Source organism: Scyliorhinus canicula, chromosome 11 (genome assembly GCF_902713615.1).
Source record: "Scyliorhinus canicula chromosome 11, sScyCan1.1, whole genome shotgun sequence".
NCBI classification, from domain to species: Eukaryota; Metazoa; Chordata; class Chondrichthyes; order Carcharhiniformes; family Scyliorhinidae; genus Scyliorhinus; species Scyliorhinus canicula.
In genome coordinates, this window is record NC_052156.1 from 143248427 (window position 1) to 143270463 (window position 22037).

The window sequence follows — 22037 nt, forward strand, 5'->3', positions numbered from 1 at the left end:
CGTCAGCCCCGTAGAACGACGTTCCGTAGCCGCCATTTTCCAAAGAAGGGGAGTAAATGGTACACAGATAGCAACAGATTCCACAGAGACTGTTCAAAAAAGCTAAAAGAAATCTTCTCAGCGTGGGATTAAACATTTTCTCAGGTTTAACCCCCTACTTTGTTCGGCTGGAGGAAGGCTATCGAGGTTAAAATTGTAGAGCTAGTGCTGTGGGGGTGATCAAAATATATAGGGCTATTTGTATATTTACGTTGTGGTGGAGATTATATTGCATTGTTTTGGTTTGGCAAAACGAGTTAAACGGGGTCTTTCTGTCGGCTCGGTGGATTATTCAGGTAAGATAATGTTACATGGCATCTGTCAAAAGTATTTTGTGAGGAAATGTACAATTGAAGGAAAATATGCGTTGATTCCCTCCCCCTCTCCTCCCCTCTGTTGCGACCGAGGTGGTAGGTTTGGTTACAGACTGACAACGCGAAATATGGCGGGTTTAGTGAACCGTTTTTTTTAATTTAAGGGATTATAGTCCATAACAACACTTACTCGTTTTAAGCATCCGTGTAATTGATTTAATAGTATGTTTGATGTTTTAAAATGCATTAATGTCAAATTTTGAATCCCAGTGTTCTTCAACTTTGGTCTGACTTGGACTTTTATAAATAAACATTTCCGTTTTACTCCATTTTAGTTCTCAAAGTGAAAAGAAATGTGCCTGCGATATATTCTCTGTTTAGCACGTACTGTCATCTCTCTAATCATGATAGAATACCTAGCAACGGGTATGTTTAGATATATAATGTGACGTTAATGCTCAAGTATTTCTTAAATTTTAGCCCTCTTCCTGAAAGATTCTTCAGTAAATATGTCCACATTTTAGTCAGTCAATTATTTTAAAAATGTAGTTCGACTTTTGTCATTACGATTTACGTAAAATAATTAAGTTTGAAAGCTTTGTACCACAGATAACGTACTTCGAATTCGAGGAGAGGGGAAGGTGGACCACTGCAAACGTGGAACCAAAACATCTTGAGGGAGGGTGGACTTGTTTATCTTTGGAATTTATTGGGATTGGAAACTTTCCCTTGTACAACTGATTTTAATTAATATTCATAGTTTCTAAGTAGATACTTTTAGTTCTGAATAGGCTCCTGTGTGCGGTCCCAAAATATCATTCCTCCTTTTTGGGGGTAGACAAGGGGAGATTTATAAAATTTTACGTTAAGCAACTATGGTAAAATAAAGAATACATTACTTTCAAACTTCCCGTATGATTTATGAGAATTATATTCCTGACAAGTGACAGGACTGATCAGTTAAAGAAAAAACGATTTGGTTTTCGTTTCATTCCTCCTTGAAACGATTTATGTTCAAAATATAGGTAAAATTTGTAAATCGTCACGAAAAGTGCGTGGGGAAATTGGCTGTAACAAGCGTATACCTTTAAAGTGTGTGAAGCTACTCTTTTGTCCTTTGCTCTGTCAGGAAAAATGGCGGACATTTGGTATTATAGTAAATCTAATCCACTTGGGTTCTCCACACCCCATGCGGCGCTCGTTTTGTCTATCTCAAGTTATTGCAGTATTGGAAGCCGATCGCAAATAAAGAGCCAATCTTTTAGATTTATTATATGTCACTTTAGATTAGCATTCATTTCTAAGATATATATCAATCTTTTGAAGAAAGTTATTAACGTTTAGAGAAATATATTCCACAATGCCATTAGGAAGCTGAATTCTCCGTTTGTTGATGTCAATTGTTGGTCTATAATATATTCTGATTAGTCTTGAGTGATTTATTAAAGATGAATATTCACTGGTTACTTGAATGCTGAAAGCAAGGAGGCCTAATGTTTACAGGTACTGGGGTGGCCTAATAGGTTGAATAATAGAGGAAATTGCAATACCCAGTTCTATTGTCATATAATGTTTCATGTTTAGGAACTCTAGTGTATGGCTGATGGTTATGTTGATTTCCTGTACACATAAAACGTACAGGGACCAAGATCATCATTTACCAGCAGGCAGACTAATATTTTAAATCATGACAGCACTAAGGCATGCTCTGCTATTTTCACCAGCATATATGCTTGTTAAGTTTTGTTTTGCAATTTTATTCATATCTTTAATTTTAATGGAAATTAAACTATATACAAACTATAAAGATGTCTCAGGATCTCATCATCAAAACACTTCTCATTATTTAACTGTAGATGCCAAAGTATGACTAAAATTGTCATAGCATGATTGGATTGTGGGCCACACATGGGTCAAAGACCAGTTGACACCCAAAAATAGTAAACCTATTTCACGATCATCTTAGATGGAACATAAATAATGTAAATTCCATGGAAGCAAGAAAGTTGTAAATGCTATAAATATTAATATATAGCAATAGTGTGTACAATAAGTGTTTAATACTGGTTAAGAATTGAAACTCTTAACTGTTTACATTATATGTGTATATATACAGTATGACTTTCTGACTGATTAAATGGTTGCTATTGTAGTTCAGTCAGATTCTTGTGTCTGTCAAAATTTCCAGATGTGTACTACACAGTTGAATTGGTGTTCCTGAAATTCTACCTTCAGAAGTGAGTTTTAAAATCCTTGCTCAATGTGGCGTGTGCCCCCAAGCCCAGAGTTTATTTCCCATCCCTTCTTGAGAAGGTGGTGGTGGAATGCCAAGTTGAACTGCTCGACCACCCTTGTAGTGAAGCTGCTCCCACAGTGCTGTAAGGGAGAGGGTGCCAGAATTTTGATCCAGTGAGCTTTGAAGGAACAGCAAGATTGCGTGTGATTTAGAGGGGAGCTTTGGAGTTACTGTTCTACACATGACTGCTGCCCTGTTGTAAGTGCTTGAGATCTCCATTTGGGCAATGCTGTCAAAGAAACCTTGGTGATTTGTTGCAGTGCATCTTATATTTAGTATACACATTGCAGCCACGGTGCACCAATGGTGGAGAAAGTGAATGTTTAAGGTGCTGAGTTTCTTGTGTTGTGCAATCCATGCTCAACCTAGCAAGTGGAGAGTATTGCACCACAATCCTGATTTATGCCTTGCCCTTTTTATTATCTGTTTTATTATTACTATAATAAGACCAATATGACACAAATGGGTACTCTTGTATCTGTTTAGTGCAAGAGTTTGACTATATAAAGATTTAAGAGGGATGCATTAACCCTGTCCAGTATCTAGATCTATGGCATTTCTCACTGGTCACTGAACAGCAGTTGGTGAGAGTTCTGGCTGATTTTCCTCCTTGCTGATCTATGATGCTGATGTCAATTGTAGCATTCTAACTTAACAGTGGCTACAAGGGCTGGGAATTCTGGAGCAAGTAACCTGCCTCCTGAAATTCCAAAGCCTCTCCACCATCTACAAGGCAAAGACCAGGAGTGTGATGAAATACTCACTATTTTCCAGGATGAGTGCGGTTTCATTAGCACTCCAGCCTAACGCCATCCAAGAGAATGTCGTCTGCTTGGTTGGCATCCCACTTTAAGCATGCACTCCCTCTGTGGCTTTTGACAAAGGGAATCAAGGTCAACTGAGTCTTCAGGAGTTGGAGGGTAGGTCGAATTGGACTTGGACATCTAAAAGCCATATTTTGTGCTTATTTAATATAATCCTTTGGTTTAATATTGATAGTTAAATAGAAAAAAATTACAACAATTTAGGAAACAGAGAAGTAGATTTGTTTGGAGCATGGTGTTTGCAATTCAGGCTGAGGGGCAGGATATGTAAAACAGTGTTGCCACTGATGGGAATGTCCATAAGACAAAGGAGCAGAATATTCGGCCCATTGAGTCTGCTCTGCCATTCAATCGTGGCTGATTTGTTTCTCATCCCCATTCTCCTGCCTTCTTTGCATAGCCCCTGATCCCCTTATTAATCAAGAACCTATCTGACTCTTGAAGACACTCAGTGACTTGGCCTTCACAGCCTTCTGCAGCAATGAGTTTCACAGATTTACCAACCTCCTGGCTGAAGAAATTCCTCCTTATCTCTGTTTTAAAGGATCGTCCCTTCAGTCTGAGGCTGTGCACTAAGGTTCTAGTTTCTCCTACTAGTGGAAATGTCCTCTCCACATTCACTATCTAGGCCTCAGTATTCTGTAAGTTTCAGTGAGTCCTCAACCGCTTCTTGCCGGGCCCAAAACTGCTCACAATATTCCAAATAGAGTCTGACAAGAGCATATACAGCCTCAGCAGTACATCCCTACTCTTATATTCTAGCCCTCTCGACATGAATGCTAACATTTCATTTGCCAACTGAACCTGCGTGTTAACCTTAAGAGAATCCTGAACTGGGACTTCTAAGTCCCTTTGTGATTCTGATTTCCGAATACGGTTTGCACTTATATGGCAGTTTGCATTATAAATGTGAGTTTGGAAATTCACAAATGGAAAAGACTGGCAGGAACTGTGTGAAAGTATCAGATTTTTAATATGCACAGGTAGCTTCCCTAAGCTGTCAAAATGTATATGATAAATAACTAAGTACAGCAAGATAAATATGCTCAGATAGTTAATACATTCATAATTGTAGTATATTTTAGATATCCAGGTTCCAATAAAATACGTGGTTCAAGAAATCAAACCGACCATTAATAATTTGATAAAACTGATAGAATAGGCACTCAAGTTAATTTTTGCTTATAATGCAAATACTAAGTGTTTCTTGTACAATCTGCCCGAGCAACTATTGAATTTTCAACTCGGGTGTGTAGGTGATGCACTTCCATCATGATGAATGTCTAGATAAACGGCACTTAACCTCCAGAACTGACGGAGGCAGATATGCTGTACTTAGAATCACTTATTCTGAAAGAATGGATTTTGCAAGTCAGGGTTTGTCACTTGGGGTAAGTCAACACAAAAATAAAAGTTATATGCTATATACATTATAAAATATAATTCAATTAACTGTTTATTATTGATGTCACAGCAGCACTCTTAATCAGGTAATATTTTTGATCAAGCTTTATAAGAAAAGCTTACATACATATTACATAGGATATATGGCACAGAAACATTCGGCCCAACCAGTCCATGTGACATTTATACTCCACTTAAGCTTGCTTGCATCATTCCTCATCTAAATCTATCATTGGAACTCTCTTATGTGCTTCACTCTGAAATGCGCCTATACTATTCACCTCAACCAGTACCTGTGATAGCGAGTTCCACATTCTCACCATTTTTTGGGTAAAGGTGTTTCTTCTGAATTCCCTGTTGGATCTCTTGGTCACTATCTTATATTTATGGTCTCCAGATAGATGCTTCCCTAGAAGTAGGAACCATGTTCCTGCATCTACTCCATCAAAATCTTTCATAATTTTAAATGCCTCTATCAGTTCACCCCTCCGATTTCTTTTTTCAGAAAAAATATATTATTGGATACTATTCTCAGATATTGAAATCTATGAAGATAATGGATATAGCTTTGTGTATCACTGCATAATAATTCATCTGAGAGATGTGGGTTATCTTCCAAACCACAAGAACAAATTGCTATGTTGCTCACCTAAATTACTTTATTGAAATTCTGTGTTGTTGATCCAAACCACCAAAACTGCCAGTGTTGGTCAGAGCCATCACACTTATTTCAGTTAAACCACCAGAGTGTTGTTTCATAAGTTTGAAATGTAAGCAGTTCCACCTTTGCTCTGGCAGATTTGAAATACCTTCCAAGTAACACAATTGTCTAGAATTCTGCACTTTATATGTAAAAGTTCAAATATTTCATGAGCTATTGAGGGAGGCACAGTTTTGGTGCAGGAATTAAATAAGCAGAAAATGCTGGAAATACACAGCAGGTCATGACCAGTGAGGAGAAAAGACAAGTTGAGATCTTGGACGTGCATTCTTAATGAGAATACTTCTGGTGAAGGATATATATAGTGCCAGTCTTTTCTTTTCATAAATGCTACTTTGCATGTAATATATTTCCAGTTCTGCTTTTTAAGGCCAGTAATAAATATGGCCGAAGCCGTGGGAACTCAGCATTAGTTCTCCAAGTGTTTTGTAGTTTTACCAGTTATCTGCTCGTCTGTACTCATTAGTTACCTCATGACATATTTTGTTACCTTATTTCTTATCAAATTTATTGACTAGTAAATAAAACAATGTTGTTGCACTGAGTTTTTCTTCTAAATTGTTTACTGCTGGGGCTGTGTTGTCTTGAGATAAAAGTAGGGTGTACTTCTGGTGGTTGTACTTTTACAATAAATTATATTTGGAAAACAATTATGTTAATTATTGTGATTTTTATGAACTTTATGAACATGTGACAGAGGAAGTAAGAACAATAAAAAACTGGCAGGTTGTATGTAACAATTTTCTGCAATTTCAATATATCTTAAATAGTGATAGTAATAGTTCTGCAATTTTAATAAATTTTCACCATTTGAACAAAAAATCCACACTGACACTTCAGTACAGTGCTGAAGAAGTACATTGTTTTTTTAAATAAACATTTTATTGAGGTATTTTTGGTATAGTAACAACAAAATAAACTATGCACATGAAACCGTAAACATAGTGCTACTCACCCCCCCCCCCCCCCGACTGCTGACGATTAATTTCCCGCAAAGAAGTTGACGAACGGTTGCCACCTCCGGGCGAACCCTAACAGTGACCCTCTCAAGGCAAACTTGATTTTCTCCAAACAGAGAAAGCTAGCCACGTCCGATAGCCAGGTCTACGACTTCAGGGGCTTTGAGTCCCTCCATGCTAATAGTATCCGTCTCCGGGCTACCAGGGAAGCAAAGGCCAGAATGTCTGCCTCTCCTCCTGGATTCCCGGGTCTTCTGACACCCCGCAAAGCACCACCTCTGGACTCAGCGCCACCCTAGTTTTTAACACCATGGACATAACTTCCGAAAACCCCTGCCAAAATCCCCTAAGCTTTGGACATGTCCAAAACATATGGACGTGGTTTGCCGGTCCTCCTGCACATTTTGCACACCTGTCCTCCACCCCAAAGAACCTGGTCATCCGGGCCACTGTCATGTGAGCCTGGTGAACAACCTTAAATTGTATCAGGCTGAGCCCGGCACATGTTGCGGACATGTTGACTCTACTCAATGCATCTGCTCATAGACCATCCTCTATCTCCCCTCCCAGCTCCTCCTCCCACTTGCGCTTCAGCTCCTCGGTCTGCGCCTCCTCCGACTCCATAGACGCTCACTTCTCCTACCCACCCTCTGGAAACTACCCTTTCCTGAATCCCCCTTAGCGGTAGGTGCGGGAAGTTTGACACCTGTTTACGAAGGGCGTCCCTCACCTGCAGATACCTGAATTCATTTCCCCTCGCCAACTTAGACTTTTCCTCCAACGCCCTCATACTCAGAAAGCTCCCTCTATGAACATATCCCCCATCCTCTCAATCCCCGCTCTCCGCCGTAACTGGAACTCCCCGTCCATTCTCCCCGGGGTAAACCAGTGATTATCACAGATTGGGGCCCACTCCGAAGCTCCCACATGCCATCTCCACTGGCCCCAAACTCTTGGGGCAGCCACCACCACTGGACTGGTGGAGTACCGTGCCGGCGGGAACGGCAGAGGCACAGTTACCAACGCCCCCAAACTGCTGCCCTTACATGAAGCCGCCTCCATAGGCACCCATGCCGACCCCTCCCCCACCACCCACTTCCTGCTCATGGCTATATCAGCTGCCCAGTAATAGTTGCTAAAATTTGGCAGTGCCAGCCCGCCCTCTCCCTGACTCCGCTCGAGCATTACCTTCCTTACTCGCAGAGTCTTGTCCGCCCAGACGAAGCCCGTGATCACTCTGTTGACCCGCTTAAAAAAGGACTGCAGAATAAAGATGGGGAGACACTGAAATACAAATAGGAATCTCGGGAGGACCGTCATCTTCACCATTTGCACCTTCCCAGCCAGAGACAACAGAAGCGCGTCCCATCTCCGAAAATCGAAAATGGTGGACCTACATTTGGTCCACCAGCCGGGCCAGATTCAACTTATGCAGCGGTCCTATTCCTGCGCCACTTGGATGCCTAGGTACCTAAAGCTTCCCTCTATTAACCTAAACGGCAGCTCTCCCAGTCGCCTCTCCTGTCCCCTCGCCTGGACCACAAACATCTCACTCTTTCCCATATTAAGCTTCTACCCCAAAAACCGGCCAAATTCCCCTACAGAAGGAGTATGTTGTTGACAATGTCATCCTTTGAGACATTAACATGAGATCTTTCCGATGTAAAGGTCCTGTGACACTATTCAAAGAAGGGCTGGGTAATATTGTGTCTCTGCCAAAAACAGGTCAACCAGTTATTCAGCACATTTTTTATGGCTTTCTGCTTTACAAGAAGTGTTTAACCATGCTGTCTGCATAACAATTTTTCATCAGTTGCATGTGATTTGTGCAATGTTTCTTAAGAAGTGATGCATTTTTAGGTGGCGCAGTGGTTAGTACTGCTGCCTCACGGCGCCGAGGACCTGGTTTGATCCTGGCCCCAGGCCACTATCCGTGTGGAGTTTGCATGCTCTCCCCGCGTCTGCGTGGGTCTCAACCCCACAACCCAGAGATGTGCAGGTTCGGTGGATTGGCCATACTTAATTGGAAACATTAAAAAAAAAAGAAGTGATGTATTTTTGGGAAAGTACAAATGGATCAATTTCCATCGATCCCTTCCACCCCCATCTGTCCATTTCTCCAGTGTATTTTTCTGAATGCACCTATCCTATCTAATTTTCAGTGTTGACGGGTAACTTCCTCCACACTATTGAAGTGAATTGCATATCCTCACAACTTTGTGTAAAACAAGTCTTTCCTGCTCTGTTTTTTAATTTAAAGTACCCAATTAATTTTTTACCCAATTAAGGGGCAATTTTGCGTGGCCAATCCACCTACTCTGCATATCTTTGGGTTGTGGGGGTGAGACCCACGCAGACACGGGGAGAATGTGCAAACTCCACATGGACAGTGACCGGGTGCCAGGATCGAACCTGGGCCCTCGGTGGCATGAGGCAGCAATGTTAACCACTGCATCACCTTGCCATCCCGCTACATATTTTAAATGGCGTTAAATTTAATATTCTATCCATGATTCCTTTACCTTTCGGTTATTAGAAATATATTCTACTTCTATGTAGACTGCCCCATCCTTTTCATAATTTGAAGTACATCTGTCGTACAGTACAACCTGTCTTGCAGCCTCTTGATGCAGCATCATGTCTGTTTCAGCAGGCATCAGAAAAGGGTAGGTTGGATGTGCAGTTGTTCCATTATTTCTGAGTAAACAGGATGGTTTTCTGCAGCAATATGTCCTAGATCTACCAAGAGGGCTTGCCATTATTAGATTTTTCTAATTACCAAGGAGCCATATTTAGTTAGCCCAATGATGAATGGTAATATGATTGGCCCACTAAGGTTCTAGGTATGGGTAAGACTAACTTCAGTGGGATATTAGAGGTTGTATACATTGAACTGGACAAATCTGTTAGTGCGTAAATGACAGAAAATTAGTGGGAGGTAATAAAAATAAGTTTAACATGATACAGAATTAGTTTATAATCCTCAAGAGGCAAGAGCTCTGCTTTCCAAATAACAAAAGTGCAAAAAATAGCACACAGATCGTGGTGAAGAGGAAAAATGCATAGGATGACTAAAGCAGAGTTATTAAAAGAGAGTATGCAAAACCTTTTTATCTTTGTTCAAGGGATGTGGGTGTTGCTGACTAGAGCTGCAATTATTTTCTGTCCCAAATTGCCCTTGAGAACATGGGAGGTGAGCCACCGTCTTGAACCGCTGCAGTCCATATGTTGTAGGAATACCCATAATATTGTTTGGAAGGGAGTTCCAGGATTTTGATCCAGTGATGTTGGAGGAAATGTGATGTCAGGATGGAAGTGTGACATTGGAGATTAACTTGCAGGTGATGTCCCCATGCACCTGCTGTTTTTTTCCTTCTTGGTGGTCAGAAGGTGCTGTCCAAGGAGCCTTGATGAGTTGCTGCAGGGAACCTTTGTAGATGGTACACACTGCTGTCACTGTGCATTATTGGTGAAGGGAGTGAATATTTAATGCGGTGGATGAGGTGCCAATCCAGCAGGCTGCTTTGTAGAGCTTTTTGTTAAATTTGGAGTACCAAATTCTTTTTTTTTCCCCAATTAAGGGACAATTTAGCATGGCCAATTCACCTACCCTGCACATCTTTGGGTTGTGGGGTGAGACCATCGCACATACGGGGAGAATGTGCGCATGGACAGTGACCCAAGGCCGGGATCGAACCCAGGTCCTCGGTGCCGTGGGGCAACAGTGCTAATCGCTGCGCCACCATGCCGCCCTAACTCTTGTAGAGCCTCTTGAATGTTGTCTGAGCTGCACTCATCAGGCGAGTGGAGAACTTACACAGATATTAAAATCAAGGCACCATTTTTACCGTTACATTAGGAAAAAGAATAGCAATATGGGTCCCTCAAACTAATAACTGCGTTGTCAATGAAAGCAAGGAAATAGCGGATGTTGTGAGGAGGATGTAAGGGGACTTGGACAGGCTACGTCAGTGGACAAGAACATGAAAGATGAAATATAATGTGAATAAGTGTGAAGTTATCCGCTTTGGTAGGAAAAACGGATAGGCAAAGTATATCTTAAACGGTGAGAGGTTGGAATGTCCAAAGGGGGTGCCTTTGTTCCTGAGTCACCAAAAGCCAGCATGTAAGAGCAGCAATCAATTCGGAAGGCAAATGGTATGTTGGTCTTCATTGCAAGAGTATTTTGTTAGAGGAGTAAACATGTCTTGCTGAAACTGTATGGAGCCTTGGTGAGGCCGCACCTGTAGTATTGTGTACAGTTTTGCTCTCCTTATCTAAGGAAGGGTATACTTGCCATAGAGGGAGTCCAATGGAGGTTCAGCAGACTGATCCTTGGGATGGCAGGACTGTCGGACGGAGTGAGGAAACTGGGTCTTAATTCTCTAGAAGTTTGAAGAATGAGAGATTATCTCATTGAAGCATAGAACATTCTTACAAGGCATGAAAGGGTAGATGTGGATAGGATGCGTCTGCAACCAAGCAACACAGTCTCTGAATAAGGGGTAAACCATTTTAAGACTAAGATGAGGAAGAAGATGAATCTTTAGAATTCTGTACCCTAGGTAGCTGTGAAAGCTCAATCACTGAACATGCTCAAGACAGAAATTTATAGATCTCTGGATACTATTGGCATTAAGGCATTTGGGGACGCCTTATAAAATAGCACAGAGGTAAATCTGAATGAGAGTGGACTAGATAGGCCAAATAGGCTACTCCTGTTCCTATGTGCTGAATGATTACTTTGCGTCAGTACTTAGTGAGGGAAGCGGTCAGCTTGCTAGACCTCCCGAGGAAACCAATACTGAATCTGAGATTTGATTCAGGAACCATTCCTTTAAATTAGAAAACTGCACATGTCACTCTTATTTAACAAAAGTGTGGGGAAGCCAGGGAGTTATAGAACAGTCAGCCTAACATCTGTTGGGAAATTGCTCGGAAGGCTAGGGTGACTGAGCACCTTTAAAAATGTTCTCCTGATCAGAGAAGCCACCATGGATTTGTAAAGGGTGGATGAAAACTGATGAGTGAGATTGAATTTTTTGAAAAGGCGACTAAAGTCTGTCGATGCCTCTTACAGACTTGGAGAAGCATTTGATGAAATCCTTCATAACTGTTGGTTAAAGTTGAAATCCATGGAATTGAAGACAAATGAATCACCATGATAGGGAATTGGCTGAATAGAAGAATCAGTCTTAGGATTTCAACTAACAATGGCTTGTATGAAGGAATAGAAATATATATTAATTTCCTTAGGATAATTTAAAACAGAGTTGAGGAGAAACTACCTCTCCCAAAGGGTTGCGCCAAAGGCGCCGGAATGTGACGACTAAGGGCTTTTCACAGTAACTTCATTGAAGCCTACTCGTGACAATAACCGATTTTCATTTCATTTCATTTGGGGAATCCGCTAGCCTAGAGTGTGTTGGATGCTGGGGCAGTGAGTAAATTTAAGGAGGAGTTAGACATTTTTAATTGGTAATAGGTTGAAAGGTTATGGAGAACAGGCAGGATGGTGAAGTTAAGGCTAGGATGCGATCAGCCATGACCGAATGGTGGAGCAGACACGATGGGCCAAATAGCCTAATTCTGCTCCTATACCTTATGAATGTATAGATGGATTAGGTATATGGGCAAAGTTGTGGCAAATTGATTTCAATGTCGGCAAATATGAGATCCATGTACCTTGGACCTAAAAGGATAGAATGGGGTACTTTTTAAATTGTTTAAAACCAGAATCAATGGATGTCAAAGGGACTCCTGGTCTCCGGATATATAAACCATTAAGAATTTCATGAACAGGAATGGAAAAATAATCAAAATGGCTAATTGAATCATGGCCCTTATAATCTAGAGGACTGCAATACAATGGAGTAGAAGTTTGCTTCAGTGTTTGGGCACCACACCTCAGGAAGGATTTAGTGACCTTTACCACAGTGCTACCTTGGCTCCAAGGGTTAAGTTGCATGCAGCTTAGAAGGTTAAGCGGTGATCTGATTAATGTTACATAGGAATGTACAAATTAGGAGTAGGCCACTCGGCCTTGTCAAGCCAAGGGGAATAGATGGGGTAGAGTGGGAGAGAAGCTATTCCCCTGGTTGTGGAGTCTAGCACTGGGTAAAATTGAGATTAATGAGATTTTCATTATCCAAATGTGTTACGGGATATGGGACAAAGGTGGGGATCTAGAGTGAGGTCGCAGATTAGCCAATATTTCCTTGAATGATGGCACAGGCTTGAGGCATTCAATGGTCGACTCCTGTTCCCATGTTCATATGCGCACTAATGCTTTCCCTTGAATCAAATTTTCCTTGATTGGTGTGGGGCACCTTTAAAGATATAGCTGTTAATGTTTTGTGAATATGTTTGCTACATCAGAAATAGCTCGGGGACTGATATTCCAAACAGCCAGAACAAGTTATCTGCGTTTTAAAATGAAGCATATTAAGTTATTTAAAAAAAAATTTAGAGTACCCAATTAACTTTTCCCAATTTAGGGGCAATTTAGCATGGCCAATCCACCTAACTTGCACATCTTTGGGTTGTGGGGGTGAAACCTACACAAACACGAGGAGAATGTGCAAACTCCACACGGACAGTGACCCAGAGCCGGGATTGAACCTGGGACCTCGGCGCCGTGGGGCAGCAATGCTAACCATTGTGCCACCATGCTGCCCCTAGCATATTATGTTATAACAAGATATGGTCCCGCTGTACATCTCTTATTCTTATTACTAGGACATCTTTAACATAAATTATATTTTACGCTCTGCCCAGCAGTATGAGTACTAGTTAAGTATCGTTGCATTTTCTCTATGTCTGACTATTTGGTTGTATATTTGTCTGTAGTATTGATATTTGATGCATGGAAAATATTCTTTGCAGTTGTAGAACTAGATTTAGAGTTGTACTTTCCGAAGCAAGAACATAGAACAGTACAGCACAGAACAGGCCCTTCGGCCCTCAATGTTGTGCCGAGCCATGATCACCCTACTCAAACCCACGTATCCACCCTATACCCGTAACCCAACAATCCCCCCCCCCCAACCTTACTTTTATTAGGACACTACGGGCAATTTAGCATGGCCAATCCACCTAACCCGCACATCTTTGGACTGTGGGAGGAAACCGGAGCACCCGGAGGAAACCCACGCACACAGGGGGAGGACGTGCAGACTCCACACAGACAGTGACCCAGCCGGGAATCGAACCTGGGACCCTGGAGCTGTGAAGCATTTATGCTAACCACCATGCTACCCTGCTGCCACTGTAGTATAACATATCAAGATATTTAGACAATTGTGTCTGCGTGGGTCTCACCCCCCATAAACCCAAAAATATGTGCAGGGTTGGTGAATTGGCCTCCATACTAAATTGCCCCTTGATTGGAAAAAAAAATGAATTGGGTACTCTTAAATTGAAAAAAAAATGTATTTAGACAATACATATTGGTCTACAACCTCTAGTTTGTTACAGGTAATTATTTTCTTAACGCGCATTTTAAGAGTGAATAATAAAAGTTTGTAAATAAACATTTGGATATCGGAGGTAATGGATCAAACTGATCACTGATAGTTGAAAAATGTGGTTAGTTAAAATATGTCCAGATAAACATGTTATGTTAAATATAGTGGAGACTGGTGTAGTGATATTGCATGTCTGGCCATGATGTTACAAAGTCAGAGAAAGAGCATTTGATTTCTTCTCAAATGTTTGGGGTTGGGTGTGGTGGCAAAGGAATAAATGGTTTGACTATCAGTTGAGTAATTCTCCTGTATCTCCCCTTGTTAGTGGGAGATCGGGTCTTTGTAGTAAAGTCCTTTTTAAAAAGGTGCGATTTTCAAAAGTTGCAGATGTTGTGAGAATCTTTTGGCAAAAGTTTATACTTTCATGTGATAGATGCAGGAAATTTGATACTGGGTTATGCAGCATGTTAACACAGTGTCCTTTCAACTCACAAATAAATTAAAACCTGGCTGAGATTGATGGGATAGTGTCTCTCATTGCAATCCAGCTCCATATAACAGGCAGAACTTCTCATTGTTTTGTATTGATTAATAAGCTACCTCTGGCACCACTGGATGATTATGTGGGAAGTGGTGATGTGCTGCTAGTGCAGTACTATGACCTTTTTGGAGATTGGATTATGATGTTTCTTAGACAGGTGTAAAGGGAAGCTTTATCTTGTACCTGATCTAAACTACCTGTGACCTGGGAGTACTTCAATTAATTCTCAAAGCATTGACACCTAAAACAATGAGCAAATCCACAAGGAGAGGAGATAATAAAGGTTACCTGAAATCTGAATGAGTTAAAAATAACCGTTTCTAACTATTAGCTAATATATTATTAATGATTTATACTTCACACAACCCTCCTCCCACCTTCATTTTACTCCACCAACATGCCCTAATCCTTTCTCCACCACCTACGTAACTAACATTTCCATACGTTTCTGCTATTCTCCTCAAACGTCTCGTGGTTGCAAGATCCACATTCTTACCATTGAGTCAAATCTAGAAGTTTTAGATAGTAACTTTAACACAGAAAATGTCTTCAGACACCTCACAAAAACACAATCAGGTAAAAAAAATGATTGTTCAGTCAAAGAAAGAAATACCAAAAATGATAAAGAAGGGCATAGTAGAAGGAATAAACGCAAGTTTGATAAAAAAAAGACGTGGATTTTAAGGTGGGTTAATATGAAGAGGTAGGCCAATTCCAGAGTGGGTGGCCTAGACCCATGTTTTTTAAAAGAGTGCGTCGTGGGTGGGTGTTGGGAGGGTCCTGGAGCGATTGGGTGTGCCGTTCCCACGGTGGTCCTGATCGCAGGAGAAGCGCTCAATAGCTGCTACCAGCTTTTAAATTGTGAATGGCGGCCGCTTCCGCCTTTTAAATAAAAATAAATGAGGCTGTGTGCCTCAGCGGCAGCAATGAGAAGGTCACACACCCTACATGTATACTTGAAGTTAAACGCTCTGTATGTGCTTTCGGCGCCAAATCATGGAGGAGAGTTGCTTCCATTTTCTAGCTGTCGGCAAGCAAGACAAGAGGACTCTGAAGATGAATCGTTTTCTTAAAAGTAAGCGATGGCCAGCAACACAAATGGCCTGGATCTCACAACTGAATCTGCTGGAGAGAGCTGATCAGAAGAGTCCAGGGCTGGAGAGAGCTGTGCCTGTATTAGCTCTGTACAGAGCACCAGGGACTCTGGTTAATAGCCGACAAAGAAGAAACTTAACTTGGAAGCAAAGCAAAATAAAGATGATTTCTTGAGGATGCAAAGCCATGTGTGTGATATGCAGGGAAGTGCAGGCAAATGAGAGAAGTTTCAGATTTGAAAGAGAAGTGGTGGGTGAAAAATTGCTTTTAGAGGTTGAGACCCCAGAGTCAGTTATTAACAGTTATCCCAAATAGAAGACTACTCTGCTGTACCTGACCTGTGATACCACATTAAAAACAAACCAAACACCCATGAGGCTGTCAGCATTCTGGAACAGCATGTCCCAGGAGGACCCAGTGCTGAGTAAAATGACCATTTTTGTTGCCATTGCCCTACATGACGACCTACATGTGCGAGGTTGGATTTTCCACTTTCACAAAGATGAAGAGGGCACAAAGCAATTGGCTGTCGTCTGCACCCGAGTACATTGCCCTATCCTCCTTTTGAACCTGACTTAAGTGAAATCGTAAGGACTAAGCAGGCTCCCTTTTCACATTAAAGGTAAATGAAGGTCGGCTGTCATAGGCCGGTTGGAAAAAGTGGGCCCTGAGGAAAAACAGTTTGAAAAATACTGGCCTAGACATTTGGAGGTGTGGTCGCAAATAGGCTGGCGAGGGACCAGTACATAAATCAAAGGTCACTATCAAGAGCCTGGGGTTTACCATTGACCAGAATTGGAACAACCATATAAATACTGTGGTTACAAGAGCAGGTCAAAGGTTGGGAAATTCTGTGGAGAGTAACTCGCCTCCTGATCCCCAAAAGTCTGTCCACCAGCTACAAGACACATGACAGGAATGTGATGAAATACTGTCTACTTGCCTGGATGAGAGCAGCTCCCAACAGCACTCGAGGCTCAACATCATCCACTATAAAGCCATCTGCTTAATTAGCATCCTATCCACCGCCTTCAACATTCACTCCCTCCACCACCGACACAGTGGCAGCAGTGTGTTCCATCTACCAGATGCACTGCAGCAACTCACCAAAGCTCATTTGACAGCACCTTTGAAACCTATGACCTCTACCACCTAGAAGGACAAGGGCAGCAGACCCATGGGAACACCTGCATGGCAAATTCCCATCTAAGCCACACCATCCTGACTTGGAACTATTGACTGACTTTCCTTCACTGTCACTGGGTCAAAATTTGGAAATCCCTTCCAACAGAAATGTGGGTGTACCTACGCAACCTATTCTGCAGCGATTCAAGAAGGCAGCTCACCACCACCTTCAAAAGGGGAATTAGGGATGGGCCGAGCCAGCAACGCCCACATCCATGAACAAACAAATGATCCATGTATATTTGTAGTTTGCCATTGGCATCTTGAAGCTCAATTGTCAACTGTCAATATAAATACAATATTTGTCAGATACAGTTAACACCACCAAAGTGTCTCCAACCAGTGTTTGCTTTGGCTGTGGTCAAAAACAAGGAGTTGAGTAATTACGGACTTCTGCCCGTACTGAGTCAGTGAAGCAATTTCAATTTGTCTACATTGCTCTGAAACCTTCCTAGTCACTGGACAAAGAATTTCTACTGAATTAGTTGGTGCTTATGATATTAAAACAACCATGTTGATCCTGGTGCTGTAAAAAATGCTATGCAACATGTACAGTAGTGGGGCAAATGAGTGGATAGAATCAGCAGTGTTATTTGGTGATGATAAGTCCAGGCATTGGTTTTGTCATGCAAAGATCATTAACTATTCAATGACACCTGTGTTATGTCATTCTGCATTCATAGATATTTTTGCCTATTTTACCAACAGAGTTACTTATTTGCAAGCAGATTGGCTTTTCAATAAAATCGAAGATAAATTGTAATATTAAATGTTGAGGTGATTAGAAGATCATTCCATGTGTGCTAGTGTAGCGGTGCGATTATGCATGTGTGCCAGTGGAGCAGTGTTAAACATCCAAGAAGATCCAATGATGTAAAGTCTGAAATTAAAAATTGAGTAATTTATATTGGATATTCCAATTCATTTTGATTTCTTCTTTATAAATCTGAACGTATCTGTGTAAGCTGTGAGTTTTAAAATATTACTGTTTGCGATTTTCTGACACGGCATGGTGGTACAATGGTTAGCACTGATGCTAACAGCGCCAGGGACCCAGGTTCAATCCCGGTCTTGGTTGATTGTGTAGAGTTTGCACGTTCTCCTTGTGTTTGCATGGATTTCCTCCGGGTGCTCTGATTTCTTCCCACAATCCAAAGATGTGCAGGTTAGGTGGGGTTACGGGGATAGGGCGGGAGAGTGGGCCAAGGTAGGCTGCTCTTTCAGAGGGTTGATGCAGGCCTGATGGGCCGAATGGCCTTCTGCGCTGTAGGAATTTTATGGTTCTACATAGTAATAGCAATGCTGTTTGTTTCATAATATATCTGAAAATAGTCTGTGTGTAGTTTTTACTTGCAGATCTTGAAGACACCAATCTGATGCATATATTCAAAGGCATTTAAAATCATTACAGCAATTTGAGATTTTACCCCTCGTTCCGAGTTACAGTTAATCAGACTTGGAGCGAAAAAGGGTTTTGGAAAATAATTTTGAAAAAAGCAGTACACTTTAAAGCATGACCATTTTAGGTGTAGTGTATTGACTCTCGACTATAGTTATTTTTATTTATTCCTTGGATATGAGCATTGCTGGCAAGGCCAGCATTTGCTGCCCATCTTTAATTGTCCTTGAGAAGGTGGTGGTGAGCTGCCCTCTTGAACTTCTGCAGGTCACATGATATGGGTATGCTAGAGTGCTGTCCAGAAGATTGCCATGTTTTTGACTCTGCAACAGTGAAGGAATGGTGATATGGTTCCAATTCAGGATTGTGACTCTGTAAAAGTTTCTCATTAATGCATTCTGCAACATTTTGACATGTCGGGCTCAAAATTAGTGCTTTCAAGCTGTTAAGTTTGTGTTGGTGTTACATCTTTATCCTCACAAAATAAGCAACCAAAGAAGGCATGTTTTTGGACAGGGTTGTATTTATGTGGAACACAGTATCATAACTAAAGAGTCTTCCAGTGAAACTGCTAAGAAATCTACTTAAGATAGAAGTTTCCCGTACCAGCCTCCCCGGACAGGTGCCAAAATGTGGCAACTAGGGGCTTTTCACAGTAACTTCATTGAAGCCTACTCGTGACAATAAGCGATTTTCATTTCAAGTTTCCATTTGCCCGACTTTAAAGTCCAGACACTCTTAAAAGGACATTCCCTATTTACCAAGCTCAGATGACTTGAGGCCAGACCTAATGGCCCTGAATGTTAGAGTTGGGATTTTTAACAGGACAAAAAAACTGTCGTTTACCGATGTCAAGCACTGCTAATTCTTTTCTACTGTTTTTCCAATGATCTGTTATGGCATTGGTTTGAAGTATTATCTAGAGATGTGGGTGAGTCAAGTTTTGACTTGTTAAGTGTAATCTATACTCTAATGTTAACTATCAATTGTGTTGTGGAGTATTTGCCCTGCTTGGCTTTGATTGTGGATTGGATTATACACCATAATGATGGATGCTTCTGACATTAGGTTATATTGGAGTGACTGGCGACAGAAATTCTGTTTGCCTTTTCTTCCAAGGAAGATGATCACTAGAAAACTGATGAGTGCTATAGGCAGACAGTGGATCCAGGTCATGATGAACACTAAAACTGACCAGTTTGGTCATACTCATCAAAGTGACTGCACAAGTTGGAGGTGCAGAACCTCACTAACATCTGCTTGCCTCTTTGCAATCAAAAAAGGATATGTGATCACATGTTTACTTATTAATCAATGTGTTCCATCAGCTTTTTTCCCATCACCTATTTTGACATCTTTCTTTGTGATTGAAGGAGTGTGTAGGACAGTTTGCTGTCCTACTTGGGTATTATAGATATCCAGATCCATTGCTGTGTACTTGGTTTATTTGCCACCAACTGTTTAATCCATGCTCCTTTCAGATGCTTTCCAAAGAAGTGTGCCAACTGCAAGACTAATTTCCTCCTCCAGGTGCAGAATGGCAAGGCCGAACTTCCCACTTTTTTTTAACTGGTGCCCCTTTATCACAAATATGTCTTAGACCTGCAAGGTCTGCAATCTCTTGGATTAGAAGGAAGATTGTGTGTTACATGCCTAGACACTATGGATGGAGACTGATAACTCAGTTCAAAAGAAGATTAAATTCAGTATAGGCATACATAAAGAAAATTACTTGTGAGAATTCCATTTTCAATCTTCAATAGTTGAAATGTTTTCTAAAATAGGATATTTTATACTAATAGTCAGCTTTCTATACTGAATGGAATGAATTTAGGCAAAAATTCTGAAGTATGCAAAATATCTTTGTGGTTTTGGACATCAAGGCAGTTTTTATTAAATATTTTTATGATGCCTGAAGGTTGACACACATTGCTGAGTTCTTCCTTGGAAAAATCAGTGATCTGGTAGGAGTTGAATATAATATTTTGCACTTGTAGACCTGGTAATTTATGTTGTTAGGATTGGAGACTTCATGAGATCTACAGTTTTCAGAATGTTTCATCCTATTCACATCTTAAAGCTTCTATCTTAAAGATCTTGAGAAATCGATTTCAGACAGGAAGACCAATTCCTTGTGGCATCTCAAACTTAACAAGACCTTCTGTGTGACTTGATATAATGAGCACTCTGTGTTATCCACTGATTTCTGTTCGATTACTTCATTTTATGATAGATTTGAAATTTGTTATCCAGCAGTCATGTGCCTATTTTTCTGTTTTTAATAAGGAGAAGGCAATCGTGTAGTGGCAGTGTCACTGGATTAGTAATCCAGCCGCCCAAATAAAGCTCTAGGGACATGGGTTCAAATCCCACCACAGCAGCTGGGGGAATTTAATTTAATAAAATCTGGAATTGAAAGCTAGGTGACTGTGGAACTATCACCAATTGTTATAAAAACCCATCTGATTCACTAATGTCCTTTAGGGAAGAAAATCTTCTGTCCTTACCTGCTTTGTCCTACATAACACGCAGATCCACAGTGATATGGCTGACTCTTAACTGACCCTGAAATGGCTTCGCAAGCCACTCAGTTCAAAGGCAATTAGGGATGGATAGCAAATGCTGACCTAGGCACCAATGTCCGCATTCCATAAAAGAATAAATCAATAAGGAACTTAATTGCAAAATTTAGTAGCTGTATTGGGTATTATGGGGAATAATTATAACAATGTTTTGCTTTGCATTCCAAACAATTTTAACTTGATTATGGATACCCTGGATTCAGATACGTTCTCTATCCCAATATCACTAATCCTTTCTCACCTGCTGTCTATTTCTCTCTGCCTACATATGTCTACTTTATTACCTGTATCTTTAATCATTTTTAGACTCTTCCTTCTTATAGTTTTTCCTTCCTCCATCTCTTCCATATGTCTTCCACTTTCTGTGAATACATCTTGCGAGTTCTTTGATTTGCTCAACTTGTAACTTCAATTTTTTAAAAATCTAGGGCATGCAACAAGATGTACCTCTTTAATTGTTGGGTCTGAAGAGGGTACTGGATCTGAGCAGAAAGATACTGCAGCATGAGAGAAATAAGGGGCTAGGAGGGTAGATCGTCGAGAGAGAGAACACTCACTCCTCCACTCCCCCAATCTCTAATCCTAGACTTGCGCCTGACGGATTTAGCAGGCCACCGAGGGGGGGGTTGTATAGAAGCTACAAACAACTCCTGTAGGTAGTGCTGTTTTGGCAACAATTTCTGCTGGCTCCTGGGTCAAATGATTGACTTTTTAAAAAAAAAATTGCTCAAAGATACATGAAGTATAAAGAACAGGTAGTGTGTGCTGGGATGTTTCATTTCTTTAACGGGCAATTTAGTGTGGCCAATCCACCTACGCTGCACATCTTTGGGTTGTGGGACTGAGACCCACGCAGATACTGGGAGAACTTGCAAACTCTACATGGGTGACCCAAGCCGGGATCAAACCCGGGATCAAACCCGGGTCCTCGGCATGGTGAGGCAGCAATGCTAACCACTGTGCCACCGTGCCGCCCATTTATTAGTTTTGTGAGGAACTGTGGAGGTACTGGTGATTTACCTAACCTTTATTGGACCTCTTCAACTACTAAGCAATCTCAAGATGCTGCAAAATTCACCTGGATTAAAGTAGTGATAGACCACTAATTGCTGTTCTCTTAGAAACTTACAAGAAATGTTTCCGTAGTTTTTTTCCTCGAAAGGGCATATAAGAGGTGGAAAGGACCAGTGTAGAAGTTCACAGAATAATATA

The 22037-nt window shown here is 41.1% G+C and overlaps 1 protein-coding gene across 3 annotated transcripts in view; it reads left to right on the forward strand.

The window, feature by feature from the left end:
• The first annotated feature begins 11 nt into the window (after window positions 1–11).
• The window catches only part of kmt2e (lysine (K)-specific methyltransferase 2E), a 164665-nt gene continuing 142639 nt past the window's right edge, over window positions 12–22037 (forward strand). For all 3 annotated transcript variants that reach the window (XM_038811585.1, XM_038811589.1, XM_038811581.1), the window contains exon 1: window positions 12–335. The gene's annotated coding sequence lies outside the window, so the exon portion shown is untranslated. The remainder of the gene's footprint in view (window positions 336–22037) is intronic.